Source organism: Plecotus auritus (assembly GCF_963455305.1).
Source record: "Plecotus auritus genome assembly, chromosome: 2".
NCBI classification, from domain to species: Eukaryota; Metazoa; Chordata; class Mammalia; order Chiroptera; family Vespertilionidae; genus Plecotus; species Plecotus auritus.
In genome coordinates this window covers 8,847,240-8,866,214 of record NC_137771.1, presented here as the reverse complement: position 1 = coordinate 8,866,214, position 18,975 = coordinate 8,847,240, and the positions used below count along the sequence as shown (strand labels likewise).

Sequence of the window (18,975 nt, the reverse complement as noted above, 5' to 3'; positions counted from 1 at the left end):
AAGAGCAAGGTTAAAAGAAAGGTATGCTCAGTGCGACGCTAATGTAAAAAGCCTCTATACACAGATATGTACATTTGAGTATATGAGAAAAAAGACTGGATGATCCTACTCAGGTTAAAGGAAAAAAGAGACAGTGTATTTTCATATCTACAAACGCGTGTAAAAATCCCAGGTGAGGGGCGCATTCCAAAGGTATAACAATGCTTGCTTCTGGGGAGGGAGGGGCCTTGGGAACGGTCCCTTTTACTCTCTATTTCTGTATTTTTATTTTATTTTTTTACAATCAGAATGCGTTGTTGCAAAGCAACACAGCTGGGTGGTTAAGTGTGGACTTTGGAGCCAAGATGCCTGTGCTCTCAGATCCTCCCTCTGTACCTTCCCAGCTGTGTGACCTTGGACAAGTTACTTAACCTCTCTGTGCCTCCATTTCCACAACGGCGAAATGGAGATAAGCTCTCTAGCCCTCATATCGTAGGGGAGTTACGGTAAGTAAAAGCACCCAGGGCATGATGTGACCAGCACGTAGTAAGTTCTTACAGAAAGGTTTGTTATTAAACACTATATAAAGTCTGCATGCTGAATGGGGTGAGATCACCCAGAAGGGGAAAAAACTTGGTTTTGGGGGATGGTGTAATAATCTTAGACACTAGAGTGGTCTGTGGCCCATAAACCAACAGTGCCTCTGTGGTATTAAAATTTCATGGGTGGGGGGGAGTCGGGGAGCATTACAAAAAGAGTTTATAAAGAGTCCTTAGGGGACAATGGGAAAGAGGTTGAGAAACACTACCTAATGTATCACAGTACATTGCAACCCCCCCGATGACACACACCGTGATGTTTACAGTTATTTTCTCTGTGTGATGGGATTAGATTGATTTTTCCTTTCTTTTTCTCACGGCCAAAATGAGACTTAGAAAAAAAAAAACAGAAATGTACACGTGTTGCTTTTTGAAAAGGAAAGTGAAATAAAGGATTTTGTTTTGGGGGCTCACGGCAGGGTTATGTGGCCAGCGGCAGCTTCAGGTTGCTGGTCGGTGGCACCGCCCCCTGGAGCCAGGATCCCGCTGGCCTCGCGGGGGGGGGGGGGGGGGGGGCGGGGATGTGAACACCCGGCTCCCTGAGGTGCAGCTTGGCTATTTATCTTGTTTCTGGCTCGCCGACCTGTGTTATATTTAGTGTGGCGTTCTTTCCCTTTGAAAAATATGGAAAGAAGCTAATTTTGTGCATAGAGGATTTGGACCACATAGCGTCTGACATGTTCCTAAAACAGAACGGCCTGGGGGCTGTTTCAGGACCCGAGGGGTCCCAGCTCCGCCAAGTTCACCTCTGGACCCTGGAGTTGGACCTTCCATGGCTCATGTTCAAGGCCGTCCTACGGGCTAAGCGAGGGACCCCGTGCCTGGGTTCTCAGGAAAAATCGTTAAGCAGTTAAGAGAGGCGCTCACCTGTTGTTACCTGGGGGGCTCCAGAAAGGCCTGAGAACAACTCCTCATGCTCCAACCTCGAGGGAAGGGCCCGCCTGTAAGAAAGCAGAGGCAGCGTTCTAAGCATCCCAGCGTGAGGCGCTCACGGGGGAGACGTGCGTTTTCTTTGTTTTGGGGAGTTAGAGTATGGGTTTGGGTAGGGGTACGTGCCAGGAAGGTTGTACCCAAAGAAGCCAAGATTCTGTACCAAAGAAGTGGGGTTACAGAAGGATAACGACATGGTGGCTACATTTACCAAACCCTCCCTTGGGTTTATCCACCTTATACGTGTTCCAGAGGTTAAAAGAAGAGGAAACACTCCCCCAGGTCATAGGATGGCGGCATGCGTGACCTTGATACCCAAACCAAAAACGGACAAGGCAAGAAAGGGAGATGGCAGGCCGATCTGACCCACACGCATAGAAACCAAGGTCCTGAACAAAATCTCAGCAAACAGAATCCAACAACGTTTTTTTAAAACAAGATATTGCATCACAGTGAAAATGGGTTTATCCCCCAAATGTAGGGTTGGTTCAACGTTAGAAAATCAAGTAAGGTCATGCCCCAGAAGAATGGCAGTGTTGCCCCGTGGAGTTCTAGGCAGCAGTGAAAACGACAAACTGCAGTTCTATGCACCCACACGGACCATTCCCACGCACGTGACGTTGAAAGGAAAGCAAACTGCAGAAGAATGCACACAGCAAGATTCCATTTATATAAAGTTCAAAACCAGGCAAACCCAAACCATATATCGGCCCACTTTTGTCATATTGGGAAGAAATACAAAGATGATAAACTAAAATTCAGGGTAACAGTCCCTCCCTGAGGGAGTGAGACGTGGTGGTGGGGAGGGGAACAGTGGAGGGTACATGGGTGTTGGCTTATTATTCCTTAAACGTTGCATGTCTCTTTTGTAACAGGAATTTCCAAAAGCCCATCCGTGTCTTTCCACTCCGCTTAGCATAAAATCCAAACTCCGCTGCTGCGGTCTTCCAATCCCACCCCGCTGGATTGGAATCCTGCCTCTCACACCTCATCTCCTGGCTCACCAGCCCTCAGCAGCCTCTGTTCTGTGTCCCAGTCACACCAAGCCGGCCCTGCCTCAGGGCCTTCGCACTGGCTGTTCCTGCTGCCCGACACACTCTTCCACCTGTCTCTTCTGTTTGGCTTCTTGACTTCTTTCTCTCTCGGCTCAAATGCCACCTCCTCAGCAAGGACTGCCTTGACCACTTTACATCAATGCCCGCTCGCTCACCCCATGCCTCTGTCCTTAATGACACCCCTTCCCCGGGGGCGGGGGGGGAGAACGGCATTCCCTCACAACCTACATAGCCTTGCTTTGAGGCTCGCCATCTCCCCCACTGGAGTGTGAGCTCCCTGAAAGGAAGCTCTTGTCTTCTTCATCTCTGTGTGCCCAGTATCCGGCACTGTGTGTTGGGAACGTAACAGCTACCTACTCACTGTCCGTAAACCGAATGAATAACTGAATGACTACCTGGCGAGCTAAAAAGTTTAACCCACGTCCCATGTGAATCGAGGGAAATTCCCAGTTCAAGGCTGGCACCGAGGGGGAGAGGAGGAGAGGGAGCTAATTTTCACGAGAACCTGGATCCCAAAACCTTATCGTGTGCAAATGATTTCCCAGCAGCGTGGGCAAGGTGCCCAGATGAAATGTGATTTCCATTCTGACCCGAGAAGGTGACCCTATCACTACTCCCTGGTGGGGTTGGGGGTTTCAGCGGTTCCTGCACCTTCTCAGGTAGAAGTCAGCAGGAGTGTGAGAACTGTGAGCCCGACACTCCCACCTGGCAGCTGTTATTTTTGCTCCCAGGCACTTCTCTGGCCAATCAGAGATTTATTTTTGGGGGGGAGGGGGGGACGAGGAGGGGCTGTGTCCTGGGGAAGGTAGTCACAGCTCTGGCCATCAGAGTGCTCCACCTGGTGAGACCCACGGGGGTCCTCCCTGCCTGCCCACACCTGGACTGGAGTCTCTCTGAACCTAAAGACAGTGATTTAAATAAAATCCAACACGAGAAAGCAGCTCTGCCCCCTTCTCACCGAGTCCCAGACGTTCTTTAGAACATGGTTTAGAAACCGGGGATCGGACCTAGACCTCACATGGCCTCTGAGCTCTGCCCTGTGGCTCTGGAAGACACAGTCCCAGAGGCGTCAGGCCCAGCCGGCTTTGGGGGAGGAGCTCTCGGCAGCCAAGGTGTCTGGCAGCGTGACCAGCCCCCGCGACAAAGAGGCTCCTTGACCATTCTCCCTGCGCCCCAGCCTCTTCCTGCCAAGCTGCATAACTGGGGAAGGGATCCCCGCTCCATTCATTCACAGGGAACCGGCTGCGCTGTGTTCCACCACAAAGGAGGGATTCAGCGGGGCCCTCTCGGCCAAGTTCCAGCCCACCATCACTTTTGTCACCAAGTTCCAGTCCCAGGCAGCAGGGAGGGCGTGGGGCCCGGGGGACAGGCTCCCAGCCGCTGCCGCTGCCGCTGCCCCTGTGCAGTCAGGGAGTTTCAGGCCACATCCCCAAGAGCCAAGGTCAAAGGGTGTCAGGTTCCTGTTTCATCAGAACAGGTTCTTGTGGATTGTGCTCGCGGGAGCAATGCAAGCCCTGTGCGAATGAGTCATGAAGGGGGAGGGGGAGGCAGTCTGAGCCAGGAGCGACGGGAAAAGAAGGCTGTTAAGTAATCCGCCAGGCAGAGGACTGACAGCAGAGGAACAGGGCAGTCCTGAGCCACATAACAAGGTTTCCGTCAACGACAGACCGCATATTCGACGGTGGTCCCACGGGATCACTGAATTTCTGGTAAGAAATGAAGGCTGTGTGGTTCAGGGGTGTTTTTTCTCTGACGGGAGCAGTGTCTGGAGCTTGGCAGTAGACTCCCTCTCGCTCACAGCACCTCGATTCTGAGCGCACAGATTGCCCCCCAGTCCCTCAGCCACTGACCTGTTTCCTCCCAGAGGAACCCGTCCCCCAGCGCTGCATGTTCAGAGGGCGCTGCAGCCCCCAGGCCCGGCTGATGGGCTTCGGAGGACCCGGCTGTAGGTGCGCTGTTGAGGACCTAAGGTCCTGTCCACAGACTCAGGCCCACGGGAGCCACCTTAACCAGTATAAAGTGCCACTGCCACTCCAGTCAAAGTTTTCCCTTTCCCTGTGGGACCAGCCTGTCCCTGGACGTTGGAAACATTGTCAGGTTGTAATGGTGTAAAGCATAGATAGTTTTATTTCTTCCATCAACTCAATGCCGGAGAGAGCCTTTTATGCCAGATGAGGGGCCCAAGGCATGAATTCATGCACCTTGAAAGGAACTGTGGGCCGAGAGGCTGCGGTAGGCACAGGGGTGGGTCTCAGCTCATCCTCCCCGGCCCCGCCTGGCCCCTCCTGCCACAGCCCCGGTCCCCTGTCTGCCGCCAGCCCCCGCTCCCGCCACTCCCACGCACTGATGGTGCCAGCCCCGCTTGCACCCGCTGATGGCATGGAGCGATTGGGGCTGGCTCCAGCTGCGGCTGCTGCCCTGATTGCCCCTCAGGAGCAGGGGGAGGTGGAGAAGCCCCCAGGGGCGATCAGGCTGGCAGACACCGCTCACACCCGCTGATGGCGCCGAGTGATCGGGACCGGCACCAGGCACCGGCAGTGGGTGCGAGCAGCGGCTCTGGCACCGGCAGCGGGTGTGAGTGGGGCTGGCGCCAGCAGCGGGTATAAGCGCCGGGTGGGACCGTGGCACCTGGGAGCAAAGAATTTTCTGTAACCACTGGAGGCTCGCCCCGGTGACAGTGACTGGTGCCCTGCCTTGGTCTGGCACCCCCGCTCACCTGCTCCACCATCCCGCCGCGGCCAACGCCTGCCATGTTCTGCACATGCCCCCTGGTGGTCAGCACATGTCATAGTGACCGGTTGTTCAGTTGTCCGGTTGTTCCACGGTTTGGTCTATTTGCATATTAGCCTTTTATTATATAGAATAGGGCCAGTGGAACCCAAAACAAATTTCCAAAGTCAAAACAGTGAGTTCTGAGTCCTACACTCTCTCCATGTTAACACCCTCTTTTTCCTGAACCACCACAACGTTCCTTGATCTGACCACTGCTCCGGCAGGCAAGAGCCAAACCACGTGGCCCTGGCAGTCCTATGTTCCTTACCCTTCCGTCCTGGTGTCTCATTCCTGCTGACCCTCAGGCCACCGTTCACTCCCTCCTGACAGTCACTGTTATGGTGATCGGCATCCCACCCAGCCAGTTTCTCCTAGCCCACATCCCTGTTCGTGGGGCAGCGCTGACAGCTCTGCGTTCTCTCTCTGACCCTGTCGGAAGGAAGCCGGGGAGGACTTGGGGGACAGTGGGATAAAGTCTGCAGTGTGTCCAGTAGTGCCCTAGGCCAGTGGTTGGCAAACTCATTAGTCAACAGAGCCAAATATCAACAGCACAACGATTGAAATTTCTTTTGAGAGCCGAAAACCGACTTCTGCGCATGGGCCACGAAGTTTTTTCTATCGCACTGAACGTGCGCGCCCGCACGTGGTATTTTGTGGAAGAGCCACACTCAAGGGGCCAAAGAGCCGCATGTGGCTCGCGAGCCGCAGTTTGCCGACCACGGCCCTAGGCCTTCCCACTCACTCACTGACTCCCCAGTACCTTCTAGTCCCGCAGGCTCCAGTCACGGTCAGTGCCCTGTACAGGTGCACCTTTATATCTTGTACACTGTATTTTTACTGTACCTTTTCATGTTTAGTTATGCGTAGATACACAGATACGATGGCTGCGTTGCCTACAGTATTCAGTACAGGAACCTGCTGTGCAGGCTTGTAGCCCAGGATCAGCAGGCTGCACCTTGGAGCCTAGGTGTGGAGTGGGCTGCACCATCCAGGTTTGTGTAAGTGCCTCTGTGATGTTTGCACAAGGACCATGCATTTCTCAGGACCTACCTGGTGATTAAGCAGCGTGTGATTGGAATAGAAGCCCCAGCAGCAACAAGAATGAAATCAGCAGCAACTGAGACCATGAATCAGACCACAAACTCATCCCGCCCTCACAGCCACCCTTCAATAATGATTAGCCCTCTGCCTTGGAGTCTCAGAGAGGTCAAGTAATTGGCCTTAAATCACACAGCTGGAAACAGCAGAGTCAAGATTCACAATCACATCTAGCTGACGCTGATGTCCACCTCCTGTCTCTGGCACCACACCAGCCCCCACAAAGCCGAGTCCCTGTGGGCCACCCTCTGGGCAGGGCACGCAGGCCAGGAATGAACATGGCACAGTTTATTCTTAGAGACACTTGATCACAGACGCACAAGGGCGGGCAGGTGTGCACTTCTTTTAAAATGGCTTTTTAAAGAGTTTGATCCCAACGATTCCTGGGCCCCTACTGTGTGCCGGGGGTTCTGGGGGAGCACACAGGGGCGTGAGACATGCTTTTATAGTCCGGCGGGAAGACAGGTGACCCTTTCTCACAGAAGGGAAGGCGACCTCAGGGTAAGAGTGAGCGTGTGGTGAACACCGACTCTGCCAGGCCCGCGTGGAGCTCCTCCCGAGTATAATCATTTAAGAGCTATTAGTCTATTTTATGGATGAGGTTCAGAGAGGTAAAGACACTTGTCCAAGGCCACACAGCCTGTACAAGCAGAGATAAAGCTCGTCTGATCCTAAAACCCGTGCTCTTAACCACTAAGCAGTACTGCTGAAGTGGGGTCCAGTAACAAGTCCACAGACAGAGCGACACGGTCTAGTGAGGGGGCGGGGCGGGAGCAGGAGGGCAGCTCTGCAGGGCCTGGAGGCACCTGTAAACGTCCTTGGGTGGAGTTTGGGGTAGGAGGAGACTAGGGTATTCTAGAGGAAGGGCTCGGGCTAAGGCATGCAGAGCTAAGAGGCAGCCTCCCCGCCCAGCCTGGCTGAGTGGTACAGTCCCTGACAGCTCGGGGCTCCTGGCTGATCCCCTGAAGCGCTGGAGAAGTTAAGGAGGACACATTCCCTCTGAAGACTCCAGGAGCCGGAAACAAATTAGGGATCTTTTCTTTGGGAGTTTGACGGGATGTCTTCCTCTGAGCCGGTGGCCGTCACGTGACTCTATGGAGAAGGCCGGCACCGGGCACCCTGTCTCCAGCCCCATTCAGTGTTTCTCGGGAAATGTGACATCTCTGTGTGCTCCCCGCTGGTGCTCACGGGTGCAGGGCAGCAGCCGGAGCTCCTGTCACCATCAACTCAGAGAGACGCTGACCCCTCGATCCTCCTCCAGGCCCGGGGATGAGCCACCAGTGGCCTCTCCGTCTGGCAAGCTGGGCTGAGCAGCTGAGCCCAGGCACTGACCACCACCCGGCTCAGCCTGCTGGCCCCGCATCTGCTCAGCAACAGAAGTATCTGCCACCACCGGGCTCACACTGAGTGCTTTGCACACATTAGCTTGTTTATTCTGCCCAACCAGCTCCCGAGGAGGTGTGATCGGCCTCACCTTTGTCCGCGTTATCACTGAATACACAGAGCAGAGAGGTCGAGGATCTTGCCCCAGGCCTCACAGCTTCTAAGGGGTGCCCTGTGCACAAAATCCCCTGTTCGGACCTTCCTCATCCCGGGGGGCAACAGAACCCCAGCCTTCCGGCCAAGCTTAGCTAAACCAAGGCAGTGCCAATCCCTGTAACGAAGCTTGGCCACATGATCCGGCCACCGAGGCGACCCTCTGGGCATGAGGACCTTCCAGGGACCAGAGCATCAGGCCCGAGGCTCAGGCCGGAGTCTGGGAGGCAGGAGTCGAGGCTGGAGGCACCTGGTCAGCGCACTGGCTGCTTGCCAGGCTCCTGTGCCCTGGGCGTCGTCTGGACACCGACTTGACTCATTTGGTCCCTCCTCCCCAAGAGGCATTTTGCAGCAAAAAGTAGAAGAGGGCAGAGGGGGAGCTGAAATCTGAGCACGGACACCACCCGCCCGCCACGGGGAGGCCATCCCGGTGTGGGCACCTTGCAGGAGGCTGCATTCCTAGCCCAGCCCTGCCCCTGAATAGCTACGGAGACAACGTAATTCTTACCTCCTCCAGCCTCCGTCACTCATCTGTAAGAGCGGAACGGGACCGGGGTCTATCTCACTGGGTTGTTTGGTGTAATGAGGTCAAAGTTTTGAGATTCAGGTATTTATTCATTCACTCAACAGAATATTAACTGAGCACCTGCCACGTGCCACGTGCTCTAACGCTGGGGAGAGAAGAATGGCCCAAACAGATAGAAGGCCTGTCCCCCCCCCTGGAGCTCACAGAGAACCAGCCTGGAGAACGTGCTAGAGAAGGTCAGGCTGGAGGGAAATGGTGCTGGGGAGGCGGGAGGCGGTGCTGGAAGCAGCGATTTTAAAAGATGATGGTCAGACAACACAGCCACCGAGAATAGATGTCTGAGCCAAGACCTGCAGGGGGCGAGGAGGGAACCATCCGGAAACCTGGGAGAAGGGCTTTCTAGGCGGAGGGAGCCTGCAGGGCCCTGAGGCAGGGACAGGAGGCTGAAAGCAATGAGTCCCTGGGTGCCTGCTCTGAATGGGCCAGCTGACCACAGCCCCGTGGAGGGAGGTGAGCATCCATCCGTTCTTAAAGAGGCCGGGAGGGGGTGAGGGGCTGGTTCAAGGCCATTCACACTGGGGGCAAAGAAGAATCTGGGGTCCAGCTCAGAGGTATTTGCCACTCACCACCCTGTGTTTCTCAGAATTCGGGAAAAGGCGTGTGGTGGGCTGAGACATGGCCCCCAAAGCTATCCAGATCCTAGTCCCTGGGATCCTGACTGGTACTTTACGTGGCAAAAGGGACTTTTCTGATGCGATGAATGAAGGATCTCGAGAGGGGCGGATTAGCGGGGGTTATCCAGGTGGGTCCACTGATTACTATTCCAAGTGTCATCATAAGCGGGAGGAGGACGTACGACCCATGATGGAAGCAAGAGGCTGGCGAGACGAGAGGAGGGGCCGTGAACCGAGGGGTGCACGGGGCCCCTAGAGCCCCCAGAAGGAACTGGTCCTGCCGTGGAACTGAGTGTGTGTGGACTCCGACCTCCGGAACCTCACGAGAATAAATGTGTGTTGTTCTCAGCCACCGTGTGCGGGCTCAGCTGTTACAGGAAATGAATGCAGGCAGCGCTGGTGTTCGCACCTTCCTCGGGCGCCCGCCCCACTCTGACTGCTTGCTTACCGAGAGCTGGGCACCGTTCCTTCATCCTGATCAAACCAATCACTTGTGAGTGTTGCACCCACTGCCCGTGTGGCCAGGCTGGAGCGGGGCTGGGCGAGCTGCCCTCCTCTGCCCGGTTTACACTTTAACCCAGGGCCCGGCGCGTGAGCCAAGTTCGCACTTGCTCTTTGCCGGGATGCAGCTGGGATAAAAGGCACGCGTTCCCAGGCTGTGTCCACAGGCACCCGGCTGTCCCTTCGTCTCAGAACGACAGTCCCCCGGCCCTCGGACAAAACAAGCCCGATGCTTATGGGGTCCTTAGGTGAGGGGGTTTAACCCAAGCCCGAGGGTGTGGCGATAACAGGCGGACCTCTGCGGCCAGGCGGCTGGCTCCCGGGCTCAGGGCCCTCCCTGTTCCCAGGCCGCTGGCGGGCCGGCCCTGATTCTGGAGATTAGCACACAGTTGGAGAAAGTTTATCCTGCCCATATCTGGACATGTTCTTTTTTAGCCACAGCGACGGTGCCGCCACAGAAGCGGCTCCCAAACCTTCTGCCAGGAGCCCTGTTGGCACACAGCTGACCTCGTCCCGCCCTCTGCCCGCCCCCCCCCAGCCCCCCTTTCTCCCTCCAATTTCTACTTGAAGCATTTTAGCCAGAGCTGCTTTCTCAAGCCCCCAGCCCTCCTGCCTCCAATGTTTAGGAAGCCACTTGTCACACCCAATTCCTTTTTCATTTTGGAATGGTAGCAACAACTTGTACCCTTCTCCGAAGTGCTGACCAAGTGCCAGACCCTGTGCTTTCCATGCATGTATTATCATTAGTAATTTTATTTATTTGTAAAATCAGCATATTTTATACATGTGGACTAATGCTTATTATTATGATTTATTTAATAGGATTATATTTTAAATTTATTATTTCCTATCACATTTAAATTTCCCAAGAACCCTAATGAGAAAGTTGAATAATCTCCATTTCACAGATGAGGAAACGGAAGTTCAGAGAAGTGAAGATACCTGCTCAAAGTCACACCGTGAATGACATAGCAAAGATTCAAGCTAGATTTGTCTGGCTCCAGAGCTAGCACGCTGTCAGTCCCCCCCACTCCCATGCCTCTCCATCCCCCCATGCCCACGGAGAGCCCCCTCCCCACGCCCCGGCTGCGGGAAGCCTTTTCGAGGCTGACCTTGGTCTCCGTGGGCAGGAGGTAGAGTTCCTTATTTTCTTTCGTGTCCTTTCCCCTCCATAAAAACCAGCTTCCCCCATGTGACTCACTCAGGCCTCTGCAACCCTGATATTCATCTGGAAGTATTGTAAATAATTGACGCTGGGGTGTTTAATCATAAAACTGGAATTGAGGCTAAAACATGGCAGCCTGCAGGAGAGGGGGAGGGGAGGGACAGGCCGAGGAGAGCGGGGTTTGCTTTGGGGGGCTTGGCACCTCTCTCACTTTGGGAAAAACAACAAGAACTGCCCTTGGCCAAGTGCTCACGACCTCCACAGCATGGCCAACGCTTCCACTGCCTTCGCCCTTGTTGCTCCCAGCAGCCTGTGAGGGGGTGCTTATGGAACCCCCAATGTCGAGGCACAGTCTGTGCGAGGGCTGGAATTAACCCCCTCCCTGCCAGGGGTGATTAGACAGACAGAACCCCCTTCATAGGGTTGAAGAGTGAATGTTTTATCCACATTAACTGTCCAGTGCTGGGTATACAGTAAGTGCCCAAGCATGGCGCACGGAGGGAAGGAGGACATTTGCATAACCCAAACCCTAAACCCTAGCCCCAACATTAATCCTAAAGTCTCCTGGAACTGAAAAAGTCTCCTTTTGCTTGCTTTCTTTTTTTAAAGAAATATTTTTTATTAATTTCAGAAAGGAAGGGAGAGGGAGAGAGAGAGAGATAGAAACATCAATGGTGAGAGAGAATCTATCGGCTGCCTCCTGCACGCCCCCTACTGGGGATTGAGCCCACACCCTGGGCATGTGCCCTTGACCGGAATCGAACCCGGGACCCTTCAGTCCACAGGCTGACTCTCTATCCACTGAGCCAAACCGGCTAGGGCTCCTTTTATTTCTTTGCTGACAATCCTCTTTTTTTTTTTTTTTATTGATTTTTTACAGAGAGAGGAAGGGAGAGGGAGAGAGAGTTAGAAACATCGATGAGAGAGAAACATCGATCAGCTGCCTCCTGCACACCCCCTACTGGGTGTGTGGCCACAACCAAGGCACATGCCCTTGACCAGAATCGAACCCGGGACCCTTCAGTCCACAGGCCGACGCTCTATCCACTGAGCCAAAGCAGTTAGGGCTGACAATCCTCTTTCTTTGGATAAGCCCCCAGTGAAACTCCTGAGGTGCCAATGATTCCTCAGGGGCTTCAGAGGGCACCTCTCAGCCGGCCTTCCTCTCTGCATTCTGACCATAAATGCCAGGCGGGGCCCAGTGAAGTGCTGCAAAAGGCAATGACCTCCCGGGGGTGCGCCAGAGACTGTGGGCTGAGTTCGATGTCACCTGCAGGGCCCAGGGCACTCCGGATCTTCCCTTCTCCCGCCTGTGCTGGAGGGTCAGGGAGAAGGAGGTGCCGGCTCACTAGCCTGGTATTCCAGGTTGCGTGGTCTTGCTTCGCCTGCTCGTGGTTCCCAATACCCAGTCTTCCCTTCCTGCATCACAAGAAAACGACGTAGCCTCCGTGACAAGGGCTGTGTTTGTTTCCTGTGCTGCTGTGACAAATGACCACAAACATGGTGGCTTAAAGCAACATCAAGTCACTCCCTTACAGTTCTGGAGGTCAGAAGCCTAAAAGCCAGGTGCGGGCAGGCTGCATTCCTCCCAGAGGGACCGGGGAACCCATCCCCTGGCCTCTTCAACTCCCAGAGGCCCCTGCATTCCTGCGCCCCCTCTTCCCCCGCTTCGGAGCGCTCCATTCCAATTCCGACCTCCGCGCCATCCTTCCTCTCTGAGGGACCCTCCTGCCTGCCTCTTATATAACGTGACTCTGCAAAGCGCTTTTACCATATTAGGTGACACAATCAGGGGTTCTGGACTGGGAGGTGGATGTGTGTGTGTGTGTGTGTGTGTGTGTGTGAGGGGGGAGGTATTCATTAATAATTTCATTATCCAGCCTACCATTAGGGGTCTAGGCACTGCCCTGTACAATTTCAGGGGATCACTGGCCTTCCACAGACTCTCCCAAGATAAAAACCCCCACTCCAGAATGAGCACACGGCTCTCGGAGCGTCAGGTGTACTGGTATGAACAACGACCACCAGGTTACCAACGGGAGGGGGGGGGGGGCGGGGGGGGATTACACATTTGACGGGCCGGCCTTTTCTTTTTAAGAGCGTGCATCCCTAAGTCGTGATAAGAAGAGCTAACACGGCCCTAACCGGTTTGGCTCAGTGGATAGAGCGTCGGCCTGCGGACTGAAGGGTCCCAGGTTCCATTCCAGTTGAGGGCATGTACCTTGGTTGCGGGCACATCCCCAGTAGGAGGTGTGCAGGAGGCAGCTGATCGATGTTTCTCTCTCATCGATGTTTCTAACTCTCTATCCCTCTCCCTTCCTCTCTATAAAAAATCAATAAAAAAAAAAAAAAAAGAAGAGCTAACACGTACTGAGCCTGGATTATCTCATTTGCTCTTTATGTTGAAGCCGCTACCATCATGCCCACGTTATAGAGCAGGGGTGGGGGACCTTTTCCGCCAAGGATCATTGGGATATTTATAGCATCATTCGTGGGCCATATAAAATTATCAACTTAAAAATTAGCCTGCTGTATTTGATCAAATATTTAATTCCCTCCCCCCTAATGCCTTGGCAGGGCCAGACCAAATGATTTCCCAGGCCTTATACGGCCTGCGGGCCGGACGTTCCCCACCCGTTACAGATGCGGACACGGGGGCCGAGAGGTTACGGAACTTGCCCAAAGTCTCATGTTAATAAGTAGCAGAGCGAGGCTGTGAACCAGCCAGCCGAGTCCAGAGTCCCTCTGAGATCCCGCCTCTCACCTACCCCCAGCCATGCTTTAAAAAGAGTGGGTTTTTTAAACGTCTACACACCCTCCGCACCGCTTCCAAGAACAAAGCACTCCTTTGTCCAGTGTCAGAAGCAGAAGCGTGCTGATGGCAGGGAAATGAGGGCCCCGCGGGGTTGTCCCAGACCCCTCAGAGACAAAGACGAACGAATACCAGAGCCCCAGGTAACCTGTTACAAGCCGCGGGTTCGGCTGAGCGCTGACCCTGTGCCCTCCGCCACTCTGCTCAGCGCTGCGACGCGGCTCACGGGCAGCCCGGGGTCCTGCCTCTCGTCCAAGGACTCTGCCCCTCTCTGAGCTGCCACAGCCCAGCTGGGCGTGAGACTCAGCTCCCAACTCAGAGCCCCTCCTGGGCCCAGGTGCCGAGCTGGACCCTTAACCTGAGCCAGCAAACACTCCCGGGCTGCTCCCCTCTCCCCTCCATGAGAGGAGGGAACAGGCCCAGGACGGTGGCCTCAGGCTCTAACGGGCTTGTCCAGACTCAAACCCAGGAGCCCACGGCAGGGGTCATGGTCTCTGGTGCACCTGTGGGTGCTCCAGTCACGTCGCTGTCTCTCAGGCCGGGAGCTACGCTGCACCATCACCGCCCCACAGGGGGGCTGACCGCCACAGGAGCTCACCTAATCTCTGTGAGCTCGGACCCCTGGCCCACGCTGCAGGCTGTTGGGATCGGAAGATCAGCTGAGGACGCCAACCTCTGCACTTTAGGGCACAGACTGGGGTTACTGCAGCCAAGGCAGCCCTAGGGTGGGGGTTAGCAGGGGTCAAGCCTGCTTGCTCCCTGAGGCAGGAGCGTCTTTCAGCCTCAACTATGACAGCGGCCATGCAGTTACCAGAGTAACAACAACAAATAACAATAATAATGACAATGGGGGAAAAAAGTGGCTTTTTCCTGAGTGCCCCCACAAGGGGGCACAGATGAATGGCGCTGCTGGTGAGGGTGGGCCCTGGGGGGGAGGGTGTGGTGGCGGGGGGCGGGGAGGAGCAAGGCTGCCGAACTCTGATCTGCCGTCTCCCTCCAGTCGTTCATTCCACAAACACCAGCCACGCCGGGCCGTGGTCCAGATGCGTGGGACACGGCAACAGGCATCGCGAAGAAACAGGCACCCCACAGGCATGCCCTCTCTTTATGAAACTCCAGCATCAAACAGGAAACCCCAGACAGGTAACCTGGGGGACGCTTATTATTGTCACAGGAGACGTCTCCGCAGGGACCTCTGACGAGGGCACTGTGGGCCCCCCACGGCGCAAAGCTATACTAGTCACTCCTCAGGAGGGTCATGGGGGCCCCAGGGGACGGCCACACTGGGCTGAGGAGCCGGCTGCCCAGGGCTACCTGGGTGGGGATGCGTGTGCTGTGTGGCTGTCCTGGGTGCCTGTCCAACTCCAGGTCCCCTTCTCCTGACTTTCAGCCTGGGCGTGGCCAGGCCTGGCCAATCAGATCTTCCATAGGGCAGGCCCCGCCCAATCAGAACCAGGAAAACTCAGTTCTTCACATTGAGGAACTGCTGGTGGGGTACCCCTCCCTCCCCTGCAGCGGCTGGTGGCCATCTGGTCCCCGCCAGGGGAGAAGCTGCTGAGCAGGGGAGCAGGGAGAGGGGGAGCAGGGGAGCAGGGAGAGGCGGAGCAGGGGAGCAGGGAGAGGGGGAGCAGGGGAGCAGGGAGAGGGGGAGCAGGGGAGCAGGGAGAGGGGGCGGCAGAAATGAGAGCTGAGGCGAAGAGGGAGCAGGGCCCCAGGGACACCACGCGAACCCGTGAATCCAGCTGGACCTACGCAAGATTCCATTGTATGAACCAACCGTACCCTCTTCTGCCTCATAAAAATTTAAAATAAAATGACTAAAAACCAAACCAAAACGAAACTGCCAGGTGCTCCAGCCCCGCCCCCCCTTTCTGGGGCGAGCATGGTGCCGACAGGTACAAGCACCTGTGAGGTGGGCAGTCTGGAGCAGGGTGCGTCGAGGCCTGATTCCGGGGTTCCTGGATCTCCTTCCTCGGCCGGGATGTTTTGAGGATGACTATCGGGGTCACTCACTAAGACAAGATTGGCCGTGGCAGTGACTGAGGAAGGCGACCGTCACAGGGCTGGCGTTGGCTAATCTCCCCCCGGCCACCGCCCTGGAGCACACGACTGAACACAGTGTCATAACCGGCTGGGGAACGGCTTGGGGTAGCAGGGCGTACGGGGTGGAGGAGCCGGGCCTGCCCTTGAAACCGTCACTGCCGTGGTTGAAAGCACGTCTGGCAAGCAGACACACACGCAGGAAAAGGGAAGCAGGGCCCGTGGGGACAGGCAGACACGCCCGAGGGGACGCCGCCTTCTGCCCTGTGGGCCAGGCACTGTGCTGGGCCCCGAGCTAGCTGTCCACAGCACTCTGCCCCCAAGCCTGCACGACCGAGAGGGGCAAACAGAAGAAAGACTCTGAGAGATAACACACTGGGGAGAGAGGGCGGCAAGGAACGAAGTGCAGCAACAATCCACAGAAGGAGAGAAAAGTAAGTAAAACGAGGGAGAAATGAGAACAGAGGGCAGGAAGGAGCAGGGGAATAAAGACCAGGTCTCTGCCAGGCGAGGGAATGGCTGGGAGACTGGGGGGAGGGGGGCGTGCACAGGGGTGGGGGGACCTTTTGGAAGGGGGAAAATCTGGTGCCAGGCCTCTGCCGTCCCAGCAGCTATAACCGGGGCCACACCCGCATCCGGGCTGTGTACACAGATAAGCCAAGAGTCACAGAGAGCCCAGAGCGGGGTTGCCAGGGCATACCCTGCCACCCACACTCATTGCAGTGGTTGCTCAAGCACCAAGGGGATACAGCAAGCAGGGCCCTGGAGAGAGGCCACGCCCCAGGATGGCCCACCACCTCCTGCGTAACCCAAGCCGACCTCACACCTCCCCTGGATACAGACCACAAAGGCCTCCTCCATGGCCTCCCGGCCTCCCAGCCTGCCTCCTGTACCCGGCTTTCCGTGGGTGGCGGGGGGGGGGGGTGCTTTCCAAAAGGCAAATGTAATCACACCACCCTCACTCCAGATCCCTCCATGGCTCCCCGTTGCCCCCAGGATAAAGCCCTGACCATAGGCCCTTCCAGCCCCTAACTTACCTGCCATGCCCCTCAGTCACAGGCTGATCTCTGTGCACTTTCCATGCACAACCTCATTTCATCCTCCCCACAACCCTACCTTCCTCCCCATGCTGCAGACAATTGAACTGCGACTGGGAGAGGTTCAGTACCCTCTGCATTTCCCACATCGGCAGAGTCACTGTCCTCATCTGGGCTCCGGATCCATCTCATCCACGACTCGGGGCTACCCCCAGGAAACACGTCCCTGGCTGAAAACCACGCACTAGACGACTGGCTTAATTATTTTAAAAGCAGCACAGACAATAATTTAAATTAAGATTATTAACAATATCTATGTTCAACACCTCGGCAGGTGGTGCCAGTTCCACTTGCCCACAGATCTCAAACAAACCTACTTCCTGCCTCTTCGCTGCTGCTCCGTCACCTGGGCGACCGCACCAGCCTCCTCGCTGGTCTCCCGGCTGCCGCCCTTGCCCGAGCGGCACGTCTTCTCCACGGGGCAGTTTTGCAAAGTGAGCTTCTGGAAGTACCCTCTGCCTGTCACCCCCTTGCCCCCCTTCTACTGTCCTGAGAGTAAAACCCAATCTCCTCACCTAGACCTGGCCCCTCTGCCTCCTTCTAGTCCTGGCCACTCATAGAGAGAGGTCCTCGGACCAGCAGCCTCGGTGGCCGGGGTGGGGTGGTGGGGGCGCTGGTTAGAAAAGCAGAATCTCAGCTCTTCCCGGGACCTGCGGAATCAGAACCCACATTGCCACAGGTGAGGTGCACCTCTAAGTCTGGGAAGAGCTGCTCCGGGCCACGCCACGCCCACCTGGGGCTCCAGCCACACTGCCCCTCACCGCTGGCTCTTTCTCGCCTGTCACCTAAACGTCACCATCACGTTAAGGCATTCCAAACCACAAGTTTGCAAGTCATCACCATGGGACTCCCTGTCTTAGAACTCTGCTGGTTTCGGAAGCGGCTGTGACGGCAACTTGCAATCATCTTCTTTGTTTATGTTATTTTGTGTCTCCTCCCACACCCCACACCCAGGGTAAGCTCTACATGGGCAGGCACAGGGCGGACAGTATCGGGCACAGAGGAGGCGCTCTGCACATATTTTTAGAATTAACAGCAGCCATAGGTATTGTGTCCTGATGAGGTGGTAGAAAATTTTCTTTCCGTGGATTATCTTGTTAATTCTGCATGAAACCTATGAGGTGAGACAAGTACTAATTAAGATAATCCCCACTGCCCAGGTGAGCAAACAGAGGCGCATGACACCAGGTCACATAGCTGGTCATAGGCAGAGTAGGGGTTCCGCCTGGGGCCGGGCGGGTTCGTGATCTGGCCCCCGTGACAGCAGCACCAGCTGCCACTGCACAATCCCGCCCTCTTATTTGCAAATCGAACGGAATTTTGCGCACGCAAGGGGTGCTTGGCGTTGAAAAGAATTTCCTAGGGAACACTTCTACAAAATCAAGAATTCTGCTGTTGGGGGACCAGGGCCCCTTCGTGTGCTTCGCGCAGATCACGTTTTTGTATTCGGGATTTGTGCAAGCCAGGGCTGTCCATCCACATGTTCCCAAAGACGGCTGCTATAAACCCTTCACCTCCAGACACGGGTCCAGAGGCGAGCCCAACAGGGAAGATGCTCAAGCGAAGAAACGGCCGCCGCTTCTGTCATGCTCTCCCTGTCACAGCCACCAGGTCAGTAATGTCCATCTATGGAGACCTGGTGCCTGCCTCCCACGGCCTTTCCTGTCTGCCCTCTGCCTCAGTCCACGGAGCACAGCCACAGGCCTGTACCAGGTACCCCCACCATCACAGCTCCGCACCCTTTATCACGTCATCAGCACCGTCGCTACCGGTTCTTGAGCAAGAGCTTGGGTTGGCTCCCTTGGAAAGTCACCTCCCTTAACTGAATCCTCAGCAAAATCCTTCACACAAGGAACACGGAGTCTCCATTTTTTGCAAATGAAGAACCTGAAGCTCAGAGAGGTGAAGTGATGTGCCCAAGGTCACACAGCCAGTTGGCAAGGGACCTAGAACTTGGACCAGTTCAACTCAGAGTGGTCCTGGCAAACGGCTACTCCTTACTGAGCCTGCACCGTGTGCCAGGCGCGGTGCTGAGGCCTGCCCTGCTGGACCTCACAACAGCTCCCATGAGGTGGGTGCCCATTTTACAGGTGAGGAAACTGAGGCTCAGAGAGGCAGATGGACACGTCCTCAAGGTCACACAGGCAAGACGAGCGCAGGAGTCTGAACAGCGCCCCGCTGTGTGGCCGCT

The 18,975-nt window shown here is 55.7% G+C and overlaps 1 protein-coding gene across 2 annotated transcripts in view; it reads right to left on the bottom strand.

Annotated features, from left to right (window-relative positions):
* TMEM51 (transmembrane protein 51) overlaps nucleotides 1–18,975 on the bottom strand; it is a 49,817-nt gene that overhangs the window by 7,498 nt on the left and 23,344 nt on the right. For both annotated transcript variants that reach the window (XM_080655058.1, XM_080655057.1), the window contains exon 2: nucleotides 1,446–1,519. The gene's annotated coding sequence lies outside the window, so the exon portion shown is untranslated. The remainder of the gene's footprint in view (nucleotides 1–1,445; nucleotides 1,520–18,975) is intronic.